At 36.6% G+C, this 17,061-nt stretch overlaps 1 protein-coding gene and 1 pseudogene across 1 annotated transcript in view; both read left to right on the top strand.

Moving 5' to 3' along the window:
• The window catches only part of LOC113075418 (zinc finger protein 208-like), a 111,213-nt pseudogene that overhangs the window by 23,501 nt on the left and 70,651 nt on the right, over positions 1-17,061 (top strand).
• Positions 1-17,061, top strand: part of LOC113075419 (gastrula zinc finger protein XlCGF52.1-like) — a 49,921-nt gene that overhangs the window by 31,977 nt on the left and 883 nt on the right. The gene's annotated exons all lie outside the window — the stretch shown is intronic.

Raw genomic sequence — 17,061 nt, 5'->3', positions numbered from 1 at the left:
AGGATGGGGAACTTGGATTCTACACACTGTTGTACCAGTTGTTATATTCATAGTTATTCTTCTGCTAATAGCACCCTGTATTATGCAATTTATTAGTACAGTATTGTTCAAAATAATAGCAGTACAATGTGACTAACCAGAATAATCAAGGTTTTTCGTATATTTTTTTATTGCTACGTGGCAAACAAGTTACCAGTAGGTTCAGTAGATTCTCAGAAAACAAATGAGACCCAGCATTCATGATATGCACGATCTTAAGGCTGTGCAATTGGGCAATTAGTTGAATTAGTTGAAAGGGGTGTGTTCAAAAAAATAGCAGTGTGGCATTCAATCACTGAGGTCATCAATTTTGTGAAGAAATAGGTGTGAATCAGGTGGCCCCTATTTAAGGATGAAGCCAACACTTGTTGAACATGCATTTGAAAGCTGAGGAAAATGGGTCGTTCAAGACATTGTTCAGAAGAACAGCGTACTTTGATTAAAAAGTTGATTAGAGAGGGGAAAACCTATAAAGAGGTGCAAAAAATGATAGGCTGTTCAGCTAAAATGATCTCCAATGCCTTAAAATGGAGAGCAAAACCAGAGAGACGTGGAAGAAAACGGAAGACAACCATCAAAATGGATAGAAGAATAACCAGAATGGCAAAGGCTCAGCCAATGATCACCTCCAGGATGATCAAAGACAGTCTGGAGTTACCTGTAAGTACTGTGACAGTTAGAAGACGTCTGTGTGAAGCTAATCTATTTTCAAGAATCCCCCGCAAAGTCCCTCTGTTAAAAAAAAGGCATGTGCAGAAGAGGTTACAATTTGCCAAAGAACACATCAACTGGCCTAAAGAGAAATGGAGGAACATTTTGTGGACTGATGAGAGTAAAATTGTTCTTTTTGGGTCCAAGGGCCACAGGCAGTTTGTGAGACGACCCCCAAACTCTGAATTCAAGCCACAGTACACAGTGAAGACAGTGAAGCATGGAGGTGCAAGCATCATGATATGGGCATGTTTCTCCTACTATGGTGTTGGGCCTATTTATCGCATACCAGGGATCATGGATCAGTTTGCATATGTTAAAATACTTGAAGAGGTCATGTTGCCCTATGCTGAAGAGGACATGCCCTTGAAATGGTTGTTTCAACAAGACAATGACCCAAAACACACTAGTAAACGGGCAAAGTCTTGGTTCCAAACCAACAAAATTAATGTTATGGAGTGGCCAGCCCAATCTCCAGACCTTAATCCAATTGAGAACTTGTGGGGTGATATCAAAAATGCTGTTTCTGAAGCAAAACCAAGAAATGTGAATGAATTGTGGAATGTTGTTAAAGAATCATGGAGTGGAATAACAGCTGAGAGGTGCCACAAGTTGGTTGACTCCATGCCACACAGATGTCAAGCAGTTTTAAAAAACTGTGGTCATACAACTAAATATTAGTTTAGTGATTCACAGGATTGCTAAATCCCAGAAAAAAAAAATGTTTGTACAAAATAGTTTTGAGTTTGTACAGTCAAAGGTAGACACTGCTATTTTTTTGAACACACCCCTTTCAACTAATTGCCCAATTGCACAGCCTTAAGAGCGTGCATATCATGAATGCTGGGTCTTGTTTGTTTTCTGAGAATCTACTGAACCTACTGGTAACTTGTTTGCTACGTAGCAATAAAAAATATACTAAAAACCTTGATTATTCTGGTTAGTCACATTGTACTGCTATTATTTTGAACAATACTGTACTTCTATAATGCGTTCTGTTACAGTGCTCACTACGGGAAATACCTACCAAGCAATGCTGCATGTATCCAAACCAGTACCAACCTTTGTTAGGGCTCCAGAGCAGTTGGAGATGAACGTGATTGAAGCTGAGGATTTTCCAACAGATGCTGATAGCTCTACTGGAGATGATTATGTGCACACTTGAGCTAGAGCCTGAAAACTGATTCTGATATATGTGTGTAATCCTGATTAAGAGTTATACTAACCATTTTTATTCCTATTCTGAAAATTGTAAAACAGAAATGAATACTAACTGAAGATATATATCACATTTGATTACTGTGTATGCAAGTATATTCAAGAAACATAAGATATGCCCAAGATTGTTCACGGTTGTGTAAGACATGTCTTCGACTGTCTTGAAGTGGCCATTGTGAGATGTGACATTTCTTTTTATAATAAACAAAATGTAAAGGCATGTGTTGTCCGTTTCTGTCATTATGTGGCAAAAAAATGAATTTGCAATTTAAATGTTAATCATATAAATATTGATTTTGAGCACACCTTTAACATTTTATTTCCAAAAGTACATATTTCTTTCACGGTTTATCTTTTTTGTGTTAGATATGTTTTGCAATGAGGCCACTTTATGATGTGAATTTATTTATTTATTTATTTATTTTTAAATTTATGTGTTTTGTTAGAATTCCATTAAACAAATGTATTTATTGTTAAGATGCCTAAGAACAGGGTTTCCTAAAAGGGGATCACGAGGAAATTGCAGGGGTTATTGAGTTAATAAAAAAAACTATTAATTAATTAAACTATAATTAAATCATATAATTTAAATATTTTAAAGAAAATCTAAGTTTGAAAGGTCTAATTCAGTAGTGTGTATGAGTGCAGCTTTGCTTTGATTACAGTGATTACTGACAAAACAGCTCTATTTCTGCTGTTCCATAAGCGCCACCTGCTGTCAGACAGTGGATTTACAATTTCATTCAGCCTGTCTGCAGTTTCTGTTCTGACCAAACCTGAAGCAGAGTTACCACTGTTTGTGTGTTAAGTTTCCATGTCTAAAAGCCTGAGCAGTAGTTTCATCTTCAACTTAGGTGGCTTTCACACTGGCAGTTTAGTGCGAAACGGGGCACAGTTCACATGAAAAATCACTAATGTGAACATTGTCATTGGACCCTGGTGCACACTAGGGTGCAGAACTGAGACTACCTTGAGAAGGTGGTCTGACTTCGGTTGCTCCCAAATTGTGGCACGGTTCGGGTGAATGTGCAAGCATCACGGACTCGGGTGCGCACTTGTTCAGGAAGTAAAGTATCCCGCGCATGCGTAACACTGTCGATATCATTGTTTCCTCAACAAACTAGAAACATGAGTGGCAGGGGAACGTTGATTTGGGGCTGGGAACAACCACGCTTGGGCTCGGACCGCAGCAAACGAGCCCCGTGTAAAAGCCCCCGTAGTTAACAGCTGGTTTTCTTTAATAATGCTCAATCATTACTTAATTAATCACTTAATTATCCCATTAACTTTAACTTGGCTCCAGTGTTACTTTAACACTCTGTAGACTGGGACAATATGAACTCTGCTTTACTATTTTGCAGTATTTATATTATGTACAGGTGCTGGACATATATTTAGAATAACATCAAAAAGTTTATTTCACTAATTTCATTCAAAAAGTGAAACTTGTTTATTATATTCATTCATTACACGCAAACTAATATATTTCAAATGTTTATTTATTTAAATTTTGTTGTTTATTTATTTTAATTATGTTGTTTGACAACTAAGGAAAATCCCAAATTCAGTATCTCAGAAAATTAGAATATTGGGAAAAGTTTCAATATTGAAGACACCTGGTGCCACACTCTAATCAGTTAATTAACTCAAAACACCTGCATAGCCTTTAAATGGTCTCTCAGTCTAGTTCTGTAGGCTACACAATCATGGGGAAGACTGCTGACTTGACAGTTGTCCAAAAGATGACCATTGACACCTTGCACAAGAAGGACAAGACACAAAAGGTCATTGCAAAAGAGGCTGGATGTTCACAGAGCTCTGTGTCCAAACACATTAATAGAGAGGTGAAGGGAAGGAAAAGATGTGGTAGAAAAAAAATGTACAAGCAATAGCGATAACCGCACCCTGGAGAGGATTGTGAAACAAAACCCATTCAAAAATGTGGGGGAGATTCACAAAGAGTGGACTACAGCTGGAGTCAGTGCTTCAAGAAACACTACACACAGATGTATGCAAGACATGGGTTTCAGCTGTCGCATTCCTTGTGTCAAGCCACTCTTGAACAACAGACAGCATCAGAAGCGTCTCGCTTCAAAAAGGACTAGACTGCTGATGAGTGGTCCAAAGTTATCTCTGGTCCAGTAGTGGTCCAAAGTGTTCTCTGATGAAAGTAAATTTCGCATTTCTTTTGGATATCAGGGTCCTAGAGTCTGGAGGAAGAGAGGAGAGGGTTTTAGATCACTTCATGATTCATGATGTTGACCAACTTCATGGAGATGCAGTTTTCATTTTCCAACAGAACTTGGCACCTGCACACAGTGCCAAAGCTTAAGCTGTTCTTAATTGGCCAGCAAACTCGTCTGACCTTAACCCCATAGAAAAATGGGGTATTGTGAAGAGGAAGATGCGATATGCCAGACCCAAGAACGCAGAAGAGCTGAAGGCCACTATCAGAGCAACCTGGGCTCTCATAACACCTGAGCAGTACCACAGACTCATCGACTTCATTCCACTCCGCATTGCTGAAGTGATATATATATTTATATATATATATATATATATATATATATATACATTTTAACTGTTTTAACTGTTATAGTCCCTTAAACGTTTGACTTCAACTGTATATTTTCAGATTGTTTAATTGCAGTTACATCCTAAAACAGACTCAGATCCTCAGTGAATCAATGAGTCATATCACATTTGCAAAAGCACAGTCAACATTACTAGTTTATAATTACAAAAAAAAAACTTACCTCCCTCTTGTCTTTGACCTTCATTAGTTATGTTCTGATTAAACCGTGTTGTAAATAAAATACAAAAAAGTATTTTAATCTTTTCACATTCTTTCTTGCCTGCCTCAGTCACACTAATGGTCCATTGTGGGAGGCCCTTTGTCCAGTGTTGAGTACTCGAGACTCGGACTCGGTCTTGGACTCGGTCTCGAGACCGTATTTTAATGGTCTCGGTCTTGTCATGGACTCGTGTGCATTTTGACTCGGTATTGACTCGGACTCGAACATTTTAGGAATCGGACTTATGCCCGAGTCCACTCGAGTCCCAATCAAAATATTTCATGATTATTACTGTATGTTAATGTTTATTTAAATTGATGTATGTTTGAGACATCCAATGACTGGTGATTTTCTTTTGACGTGAGACGTTAGGCCAGCGACACAATGTATGTGTGGCGCAAGCGTCTCAGCTGCGTGGCGTGTCTGTTTTTAATTCGGCTCCCATGTTAACAGGTTAGATCTTGCAGACTGCCTGCGTGAGACGCGCGTAAAACCCGTGCATGCTATAAATAGAACCGACGCCTATTTATCACGCGACACGCGTGCATGTTGGAAGCGTTTCCAGGCAAAAAAGTAAAATATGTTTATATGTCATTTTGTACACAAATACATATTAATTCATGACATTTTGATATTTGAAAGTCTATAGGTTGGCATAAATTCAGATATAAATGTAATTTAAAAAAGAAATTAATAATGAACGAACGATTTTCAAATATTGCCCCTGTCAAACATACTCTATTGTGCCGTCAATACTGTTGACGGTGTCCAATCAGTAGGTATGTAAAAAAAAAATGGATATTGTTGTCATGAAGACAAGAGCCTGGTTTTTCGGCGGCCTCCTTCTATGTTTCCTACAGCAGCAGCAGTGCGCCAAGCGCCGCGTGCAGGCACGCTTCTGGTGTGTAAAGACAGAAAACGCGAAGCAGCCACCACCTTTCTGGCACGCAGCAGAGAAGCCACGCAGCCAGTGTGTCACCGGCCTTAAGTTACCCTCCTGCCATCCGCCTGTAGTGATCCCGCTTTCCAGAAAGCCACATTGCTACATTATTTCTCTCAACTGTGTTATTTTTACAAAGTAGGACAAAATGGTCACAGAAAAAAAACAAATATCGTTTTATAAACTTATATAATGAATACAGACACAGACTGACTGTCTCAACACTAATCATCTCCCCCCAAAAACATGTCTGACAGAATGCATTGAACTTATATGGCATTTCATCCAGCTTTCATCCCCTGGCACATACACACTTTTGCATGAAATTTTCCTGGACAGTCACTCGGCTCTTGTGTGTATGCCCTCCGTAACAAAAAAAAAACTTGGACTAGTGTGTATTTTACCCTGCATTAAAATGCACCATCCAGGGAAATAAGCATTAGATTATCCGTTGCTGTTACAGAAAGTGATAAAATGGTAACTGTTGTCAGTCCCCGCTTCCTCTGCACCAGTAGAGAGTGTTTTTAGTCGGGGTGGATTGATCATGAGACCACATCGTGCTTGGTTGGGTAGCAGGATGGTCTCCTCACTTATTTTTTTGAAAAGTAATTATGCCCATCTTTAATCTTCACAACATCTAAAGTGCACATAATCCAAGACATTGTAAGGATATTAGCAGTCATTAGTTAAGCTTCAAGGTTAAAAGTTATGTAAAAGCTGTTACAGTTGAACATTTACAGGTATAGTGGTACAGTAATGTTACTTTTACTAGAAAGGTTATATGGATGTGTATAGTGGTACTACGATGTTATGTGAAAATGAGCACTTAATATTGACAAGTTACAATTCATAATACTAATAAAATTACCTTTACACCACATACTATGTGGCCCTTTTACCCTTTATTGTTTCCACCAAACATTTTACATACTCTTGAAGATTTCTTTAGGTCTTGTCAAAGACCCAGTCTCTCTCGGTCTTGACTCGGACTCGACCCTTTTTGAACTCGGTCTTGACTCGGACTCGACCCTTTCTGAACTCGGTCTTGTCTCGGACTCGACCCTCTCTGGACTCGATCTGGACTCGGACTCGAATGAGCTGGTCTCGACTACAACACTGCCTTTGTCTCTCAGGTGTGAATCATGAAATATTCATGGCCATTGTCCCTCCTTTGGATACAGCCTTTCTAACATAAATCATGTCTTACAAAATTTAAATTTGTCTGTTGTCTTCTTTGACTGAGTGAACAGGGTGATTTTCACATCATTTTGTAGCAAAAACCCTAGTCTACCACTTTCAGTTCTCAAAAGTCTTGTGAACAATTGTTCTGTATGTGTTTTATAGCCTTATTTCAATGACACTAACCATCGATAAACTTTTCTTTTTTTTTTTTCAAAAGCACAAACTTGATTTACACTGAATACACTCTTTAACCATTAAGATGTTTCTAAGAAAAGCACCAATGTCAAGCCATGTCTAAACTTCTCCAGACCTCAGAAGGTTAAAGTGTTTTATACTGTCTGGTTATTAGCTAGCAGCTCAAAATTAAAAATAGTTTAAGTTTCATAAATTGTTGTGTGCTGGGTTTTTTGCGGGTTAAAGAACTAGTTGTGTGTTAATAATAGTTATAATAGATCTGTAACCATTAGTCAGAAGTGTATGCATTTAACAATTCACAATGTTGTATACATTGTGTAGTCACTTGTATGCAGTTATGACTTTTTTTTATTCACATTATGTGCATAATTTGAACAATTTAATTGTTTTTAAAGGCTGAATAATTCCAAATGAACCAATTTTGAAAAAAAGCACAGTAAAAATATTATTTATAAGTAGCGCATCAATTTTAAGTGGTATAACACTTGCTCTTGTATTAGTTTTTCTGAAAAATCCTGTCATACATGCACAAACTGATAGTCACCACTTATAAGCTACTATTAAATATTGTAGAAACGTAATTTTCTGTAAAGTTGCTTTGTAATGATTTGTATTGTAATTGTAATTGTATTATAATTGTATTGCTATACAAATAAACTTGAATTGAACTTGCATTTGTGGTAATAAATAGTGATCTCAGCAGAGAGATGGTGAGTCTGGGATTTTAAATGCAGATTGTGTGAATGAACACATGTGTGAGTGCAGTGTTACTGAATTAATGTTTTACATTTATGTGCAGTGATCTTTGCGTCTTTGCTGTTATACAATGATTAACAAAGAGACAACACTTAGGCTATGGTCTCTTGAAAGACTGAAGTTGGAGGTCAAGTTGTATATTAGTGTAAAACACAAACTCAGTAACTGATTTATTGTTGATTTTCTAGAACTGCTTCAACCACACACACAAACATCCAGTAAAGCCCCTCCCACAACTATCACACCTTCCATGAAGCCCCTCCCACAACTATCACACCTTCAGTAAAGCCCCTCCCACAACAGGCTCAAGTTCAGTGAAGCTCCTCCCCCAACAATCACACCTTCCATGAAGCCCCTCCCACAACTAGCACACCTTCGGTGAAGCTCCTCCCACTGCAGTTCATCACTAAATGTCTGAATATTCCCATCAGTCTACAAGTGAAGATGGGCATCAAATCATCAGGAAGAAGTGAAATCTGCAGAGACAGAGTTTATAGAAGAACAGAGAGAACATGAGAGATTCAGAACCCTGCAGAATGAAACACACTGAAGAACAAACAGGTTGGTGTTAATTCTTGATTCTTCAGTGATGATGAACATTAAGAATATAAAGCTTCAAGCAGTTTTAGATTTGATGTAGAAGGAAAAATATGAAAGTTGTGCAATGATTTAGCTGAAGCAGCAAATGACAAAGGTACTTTTTATAAAGTGGGTACTTTTTTATTTATTTATTTTTCAACATAATTTATGTAAGATAAATGTGTAGTTGATCAAGCCTATTTCTTGTCACCACAGACACACATCACTAAATTGTGCCTCTATTATTTAAAACTGTTTAATAATTATGAATACATATAATAACAAAACAGCAGGGTTCACTTTCATGTACTTTATATTCAAATTTTTTCTTTCTTTTACATTTCTCAGTTTAAAAAAAAAAACAATTTACAGATTTTTTTTTTTTTTACTTCAATTTCAGAGTTGATTTAAGAAACGAGGAGAATGAAGAACTGAAAGAACAGGAGGAGAAACATCATGTCAGACCTGGAGAAATAACATAGTCGCTCTCAAACCAAACAGAAAGATTTAAAGAAGAGAAGAGACAAGAAATCTTTCACCTGCACTCAGTGTGGAATGAGTTGCACAAAAAAAACATAGTCTTGAGATGCACATGAGGATCCACACTGGAGAGAAACCTTACACATGTGATCAATGTGAGAAGAGTTTCACAGCATCATCAAACCTTAAGAGACACATGATCATCCACACTGGAGAGAAACTTTATGAATGTGATCAGTGTGGAAAAACATTTTCGAGGGCTTCAAACCTAAAGAAGCACATGACAGTTCATACAAAAGAGGAACCACATTCATGTTCTTTGTGTGGAAAGAGTTTTTCACATCTGCAGAGTTTAAAACTTCATCAGAAGATACACACTGGTGTGGGAGATCATATGTGCTTTGAGTGTGAGAAGACTTTTATTACATCTCAACAATTGAAAATGCACCAGAGGATCCACACTGCGACAAGAGATTAAGACTGTTCGCACATCTGAAATCACACGAGAGGATCCACACTGGAGAGAAACCGTACACTGCACTGTATGTGGGAAAAGTTTCAGTGTTTCATATTCTCTACTCATGCATAATAAAAAGATTCACAGTCAGTAGATCATCTTCAGATCCAGCACTCATCCACACCACTAGGATACACTGTTTCTATGTGTATTTAGCTTTGATTTGAAAGAAAACAGCATGTCCTTGTGGCACGGCTGATACAGAAGAGCATATGCTGATATGGCGAGAGACAGAGGAGACCTTTGACAAAATGCTAAATGTATAAGTAGATGTTCTTACATTTATGATGTATTTAGAAAATCCATCAATATATTGTAGCATTGCAGCTGATCCTCCTTTGCTTCTCTTGTAAGTAGGGATGTAGACCAGAACCAGATATAATCTATTTAAAAAAAAAACATTTTATTTAATAAAATTAACATTTTTAAATGGTATCTTGTGAATTGTGTTTCACTAAGCATTTCTATATAGTATTATATCTTACGTATTACATCTTTGCAATTCAAGTTAGTTTTCACTTTTACTAATTTGTTGTATTTGCTTTGAGTATAACTTATCATTGAGTATACATCACCTTTTTATTAATACTTTATCTGTATAATCTTTATCAACCACTTTTATTTTCTGCTGGCTGTATTTGCATCAAAACTTTTTGACATTTTTTATAATGCTATATCTAAAAGCCATTAAGTGATGATGGCGATGACATCCCTTGCGCGCACTCACACCAGCCAGTGTTGAGTCTATACTCAAAGTTGTTTTGGACTCAACTGTGCAGTAAACGTCATGTATAATTACATGTGTGAATCCCCTTGAATAAACAAAACTAAGTTGTTGTGCTTAATAAAAACAGTTCACAACATTACTTGGTTAACACCCCTTTTTCAAGTTGCTAAATAATATATTCATAAATGCAGATTTCTGAAAACCCCTTCATCCTTTCCTCACTTTTCTAATAAACTTAAATTTTTTGCTTCTTTCTTGGTGCCCTTTCAAACTAAAAAGCTATTTCAGTTTCCAGTTTATTCAGTGAGCTAAGTGCCCTATAACTCCTTGCTATACCCCTTCTAAGAATCTATAAATGCTTTTTATCATTATTTTTATTTTATTTTAATCAATTAATTAATTGGACAATCTGATTTATTTCAAAGGAATTTCACTTTGTCCTTTAGGATTTTATTTGATGGGTAAAATCTTATTGAACATTCTGATTTATTTAATGGGATTACATTTTTTCATGTAGGATCTTTTATTGATTTGTATCATATTGGATGTTGTGATTTTTAAATGGAAATGCACTGTGTGCTGTAAGATCTTATTTGATTCTGTTAATTACTTATTTTTTAAGTGTAACTTTACTTTTTTAGAGCAACACTTTGTGTGTACTTGTATTTCATAAAAATGCAGCCTGCATGAATATACACAAATATAAAAACTGAAATTCATAATAAAGAAAGGCAAATATAACAAATATGATATTTCATAATGTACGATTAAGTTAAAATGTACTATATGTGACAAATAATTAATAGAAACACAAACATCTATAATGGTATTGTCCTGACACTTCCTCTTTAAGAAATCCAAATGTAGTGCGCATGGAACTGTAGCACACATACTTCGAACAGTAACGGTCAAAGAGGAGAAGAAGCTGAGGAATCGAGTGATTAATGCTGTTTAACTTGTTAAACTTTTATTTAAAGACGCCTAAAAGGAAGAAATAGCAATACTTATCTGAGCTGTATCCTAAATGAACAACTTTGGGTGAACGATATCTGTTGGTGAGTTGTTGTTTTACTGTATCTGCTGATTAGTACAGGAGTGTAATATGACATATCAAAAGTTAAATTGTTTAACAACGGATTTTAATGAAATATTAATTTATGCTGTTTCTAACTAAATTTAATTGTATAAAACACTGGAGTAGTGAGTACAGAATGCCATTTCTGACACCATTTTGAGCTGTTTTGAATAGCGTTGTGCCTTACGGTTTCAAGTAGCCCAGAGTGCAGTCTGGACGATGGGGCGGGGCGACACGTTGGGGCGGAACGACACGTGTCGCCCCGCCCACCTCAGCGTTTATTGGTTTATGATTAAGATGAGCTTATTGGTGTACAGATGAGTGACGATTTTACAGCTTATTGGTATAGAGAATTATGACGCTGTTAGCAGGATTGGAATGCGGAAGTAGACACTCGGATGAATAAACTTTTAATATAAATTAAAAAGTGAATATAAATGTTGTGTTTTTGCATTTATTGTTGCATTTCCACAACAATAAATAACTCTTCCACAGAGTTTTGGATTACAACTAACACAATAGAAATAAATGGTCTACTCCCTCAGTGGCTGTAGACGCTACCTCGGCATTACTCGCTGGTTTGAAAATGACACGGCAATATTATGCGAAATATGGTTATGTAGACAGTCATGGAGTACCTTGATTTATATATTCAAATTATATATAAATATATATATATATATAAACACACACACATATATATATATATATATATATATATATATATATATATATATATATATACACACACATATATATATGTGTGTGTGTGTGTGTGTGTGTAACAAATTTTCACCAGTCTCTGAACGTAACCAATAATATTCTGAACATTCCCTTAGCCCCTACGAAAATTTACCATGGTTCTCCTACAATAACTATAGTTAAACTATGGTGTAACAATAATTATTCAAATTGAACGTACCATGGATAAATAAATGATCGAACATCGTATTTCATATTATAAGATATTTACACAACCACTTTTACTCACCTCATGCAATCAACGTGGAATACCGTTATTACTAGTGATGGCCGATTCGTGAACGAATCGTTCAATTTAACTGGTTCTTCTTAGTGAACCGGTTGAACCAGTTCACCAAATCGAACTGAATCGTTTGAAACGGTTCACGTCTCCAATAAGCATAAATCCACAAATTACTTAAGCTGTTAACTTTTTTAACGTGACTGACACTCCCTCTGAGTCAGAATAAACCTATATCCCGGGGTAATCCATTTACTCAAACAGTACACTGACTGAACCGCTGTGAAGACCGAACTGAAGATGAACACAGAGCCGAGCCAGATAATGAACAAACACGCCCACTGCTGGAGCAGTTCTCGTTCTCGAGTCAAGAACCGGTTGCTTCGGTTTTCGGATCACCAGTACACTCAACCGAGAATCGTTTCTGTCGGACGCGTCCGATTTGAGAACCGATGAGCTGATTCTCGTTCTCGAGTCAAGAACCGGTTGCTTCGGTTTTTAGGATCACCAGTACACTCAATCGAGAATCGTTTCTGTCGGACACGTCCGAATTGAGAACCGATGAACTGATGATACTGCGCATGCGTGTAATTTTGTAAGTATTTTGTTAAACATCGGAAAGTGTGATAAAATAACTATATTTTATTTTGATTTTTTTTTATTATTATTTTTTTTAGATTAATGTTTCCAGTATGTATATTGTATATAATGTATAGGCCAAATGGGTTTTCAGGGAAGTTGGACAATAATTAAGACTCTAAAGACTCTTATGTTTAATAGGAATAAGGGATGATTTATGAGATAACTGTACTGTATTTATAGTTAATGATGACACATTCACAAATTGAGTTTGTAGTAAACAGAACATGAACACGAGTAGAGCAGATGAAACTGAACTGCAGCATGTGCCGGTTAGAGCGATTCTCGTTCTCGAGTAAAGAACCGGTTGCATCGGTTTTCGGATCACCAGTACACTCAACCGAGAATCGTTTCTGTCGGACGGGTCCGATTTGAGAACTGATGAGCTGATTCTCGTTCTCGAGTCAAGAACCGGTTGCTTCGGTTTTTAGGATCACCAGTACACTCAACCGAGAATCGTTTCTGTCAGACGCGTCCGAATTGAGAACCGATGAACTGATGATACTGCGCATGCGTGTAATTTTGTAAGTATTTTGTTAAACATCGGAAAGTGTGATATAATAACTATGTTTTATTTTGATTTTTTTTATTATAATTTTTTTTAGATTAATGTTTCCAATCTGTATATTGTATATAATGTATAGGCCAAATGGGTTTTCAGGGAAGTTGGACAATAATTAAGACTCTAAAGACTCTTATGTTTAATAGGAATAAGGGATGATTTATGAGATATCTGTACTGTATTTATAGTTAATGATGACACATTCACAAATTGAGTTTGTAGTAAACAGAACATGAACACGAGTAGAGCAGATGAAACTGAACTGCAGCATGTGCCGGTTAGAGCGATTCTCGTTCTCGAGTCAAGAACCGGTTGCATCGGTTTTCGGATCATCAGGACACTCAACCGAGAATCGTCCGAATTGAGAACCGATGAACTGATGATACTGCACATGCGCGATTCAGCGTGAAGCCAACTGACTCACAGCATGTCTGAATCAAAGAGATTCTTATGGTGATTGATTCTGATTCTGTACTAGTAATGTTATGAGCGCGGGTATTTCGAGGGCTTGAATGAAGGGCCATCTGGCGAAACGTAAGTTCATTTAATAACAAATACATCGCAATGGATTATGTTTAGTAAGTGGATCATGGTTTCTGCGCTGATGACACCTAATTTATCTACTTTATATCTTCAAGACTTAAATCCTCATATGCACATCATTGCTGTTACTGTATTTAGGTGTTGTTGCAAAACTCAAATGTAAACTTTTCATGATTATGAGGTTTTAACTGACTAAAGTTATGATTACTGACTTTATACATTTGAATGTTTGATAGACGTGACACCATTACGTCATCGCCAATGACGTCATTACGTCGAGCGTGAAAGAACCGATGAACCAGTTTTTTCAACAGGTTTATTGAATCGAACCGTCCGAAAGAACCGGTTCGCGGAAAATAATCGAACTTCCCATCACTAGTTATTACTCTGCTGCTGCAGTTGCCACCGTTCTGTTTCTTTCAACGCAAACTGCCCCCTGCTGGCTCGGAGCAAAATGTCAAAGGCGGGGAAAACAAATATGGGCGGGACGAAACGTGTTGCTCCGCCTCGAAGTGTCGTCCCGCCCCATCGTCCAGACTGCACTCTGGGGTTACTCTACGGCTTTGTAACGGTTTTGTAACTAGCGCATAGATAAGCCAGCTCGTAAACTTCCAGTAAAGCTGATTTAATGTTGTGGCTTATATAGGCACAGAAACCTCTCCTGCCTAGTTCTTGTCAGAAATTTAAAAAAATGCTACATGATAAATAATGGTAGCATAACAATGATAGATGATGCCATTAACATACAGTTTTATGTTATTTAAGAACATATAATTTTATATGCCAAGCCTGGTAATCATAAAAACATTAAAATGCCAACAATTAAACACTATGGTAACTTTTTAGGCCAGTGGTTTTCAAACTTTATACCATGTACCAACTCGGAAAATATTTGACTTTCCAAGTATCACTATACTAGCATTAAAATTCAGCACGGTAGGCCTAACTATTAAAAACCAGGCAGTTTTATCCCTAATAAGAATATTTATTATTGTCAGCCACTTTAATATTGTAAATATATAATTTGAACATTAACATTAACACTGCACTGTACTTACAAACAGGTAAATAAAAAAAACTTAATAGTTAAATTAAAATGAGTTGTACCTAAAAGTTCAGTAAAAAACTGTATTGCACTTAAACGTAAATACAACTTTATTCAAATAAAAATTAAGTTAAAATGTATTGGGTCTCATTCATGAAACATTCGTAAATATACGAGTAAATATCTGAGTGATTTGCGTGTAAAGAGAACTTCCCGAAAACTCTTCTCCTGATTCACAAAAACTTCGTAAACGTCAGATGTGATAGTGAAATGTGTGTGTGTGTTAATGAATTCCAATCATTTGTAAATGGGACACGCGTGCACGCTCACTCTCAATTACCATAAATCCCGCCCATTAAATCTGACTGACAACTATATATGAGCATCACATTATGACACCAAACGAAGGATTTCAACGTCTTCTCAAAAGCGACTGAAAAAGAAACATTTCTCAGCTGCAGAAATTGAAGTTTTATTATCAGAAGTTCATTCAAAACGCCACATTTTATTTTCAAGCGTACTAGTGGCGTATCAGGTCCTAAAAAAGGAAGTTTGGCAGCATATTACAGATCCTATAACTGGCTCTCATAATAAAAGTTAAAAGAAAAACCGTATGTAATTAATATATATAATATTTTTTTCAAAATGCTGTGTAAATATGTACCCGATTGAGGTGAATTAAAATGCAGCCGTATTAATGAGCAAAACGTTCAGACGTTAAACGCACTATTTACGCGTGGCTGGGAGCAGGTGTAGATTTCTTTCGTACCAACTAACATTTGGAAAATACGAACGTTTTAATGAATTCGAAAATTTACGCCAAAACCACTTTACACGCGATTTACACAAAAAATTTGTTCTGCTCGTGTTTCATGAATGAGACCCATTGTGTTTTAACATGAATCAATAATTAACTTGTGGATCAAATGAGTCTTAATCATGATAAAATCACTTCATCTCTTCTGCATTTCCCTTTAAAAACATTGCAACTAATCAATTTCTGAATATTATAATAAAATGTGGATCTCTGGCGTGCAACTGTGGATTGTGTGTGCGAGTGTGGATCTCTCCCGTAATTTTTTTTTTTTTTTTTAGGAGGTTTTGATACTGTTTTCACTCCATACTGGCAACAGCGATAGGTCGTATGTTTGCTTGTAGCTTCAGACTTATATTATGTTTGGCTCCAAAAACACTAGAGAAAACTGAATTGTCCGTTTAATTTGATTTACGTAGTTGCATCACGTTCCATTCGTGTACATGCAGGGGGCGGGGTTTATGAGCTGAACTTTTCAGGACTCGCGCGGCACACAGGTCTGACTTGGGGCTGATTTTTGGCGCCTGGAACTCCTTAACCCGGGAGCTTTTTTGGAAAGAGAGAAGGTTTTGCATCAAAGTCTGTCCGTAATGCGAGGTACCTTTGTGCAAAGCGCTGTTATTTAAGTCATCGCCTGATGAGGCACAAAGAGCTGCCGAAGCTTTAGACGTGGAGTCTTCTGAGGTGAGTTAGCTGTTCACGGCATTTCGCCTTTTTAAATACTCTTTGTTTATGCAGCAATATGCGAGGTCGTTCTGCAGTGTTTTTAATCGGTTTCACGTAGGACATTTTAAATCTATGAGCAGGATTATAATATAGACACAGGGAACATTATTTTGCTTTGTGGTGTTTTATGTAGCCTATGTGTCTTTTTCATTTAAGTAACTGCTGTCAGCTTTTGCACATGCACAATTTTAGCAAAGATAATTAAATTATTGTTCAGAATGCTGTTCAAAATCAAACTATATTTAATTTATATATCATCATTATTATGTGCTCTAGTGTAGTTATTGTGTTGTTAATGGAGTTGGGTGTCATCAGATTGCAGCAAATATTCTGACTTTAATGATTTGTTTCTATCTGCAAACACTCAGACTAAAGAGAGATGATCTGCAGACTGGTCCTGAAGTTATTGAATGAGTGTTTATAATCTGAAACTCATCAATATTAGGGCAGCTGAAAATATGTCAATGGGTGTCTTGTTTAGAATCAATAATGACTAGTAATGAAATTAAATATTTGTCGTAGTAACAGAACATAGG

Source organism: Carassius auratus, unplaced genomic scaffold (genome assembly GCF_003368295.1).
Source record: "Carassius auratus strain Wakin unplaced genomic scaffold, ASM336829v1 scaf_tig00017056, whole genome shotgun sequence".
NCBI classification, from domain to species: domain Eukaryota; kingdom Metazoa; phylum Chordata; class Actinopteri; order Cypriniformes; family Cyprinidae; genus Carassius; species Carassius auratus.
This window is presented reverse-complemented; position numbering and strand designations above follow the sequence as displayed.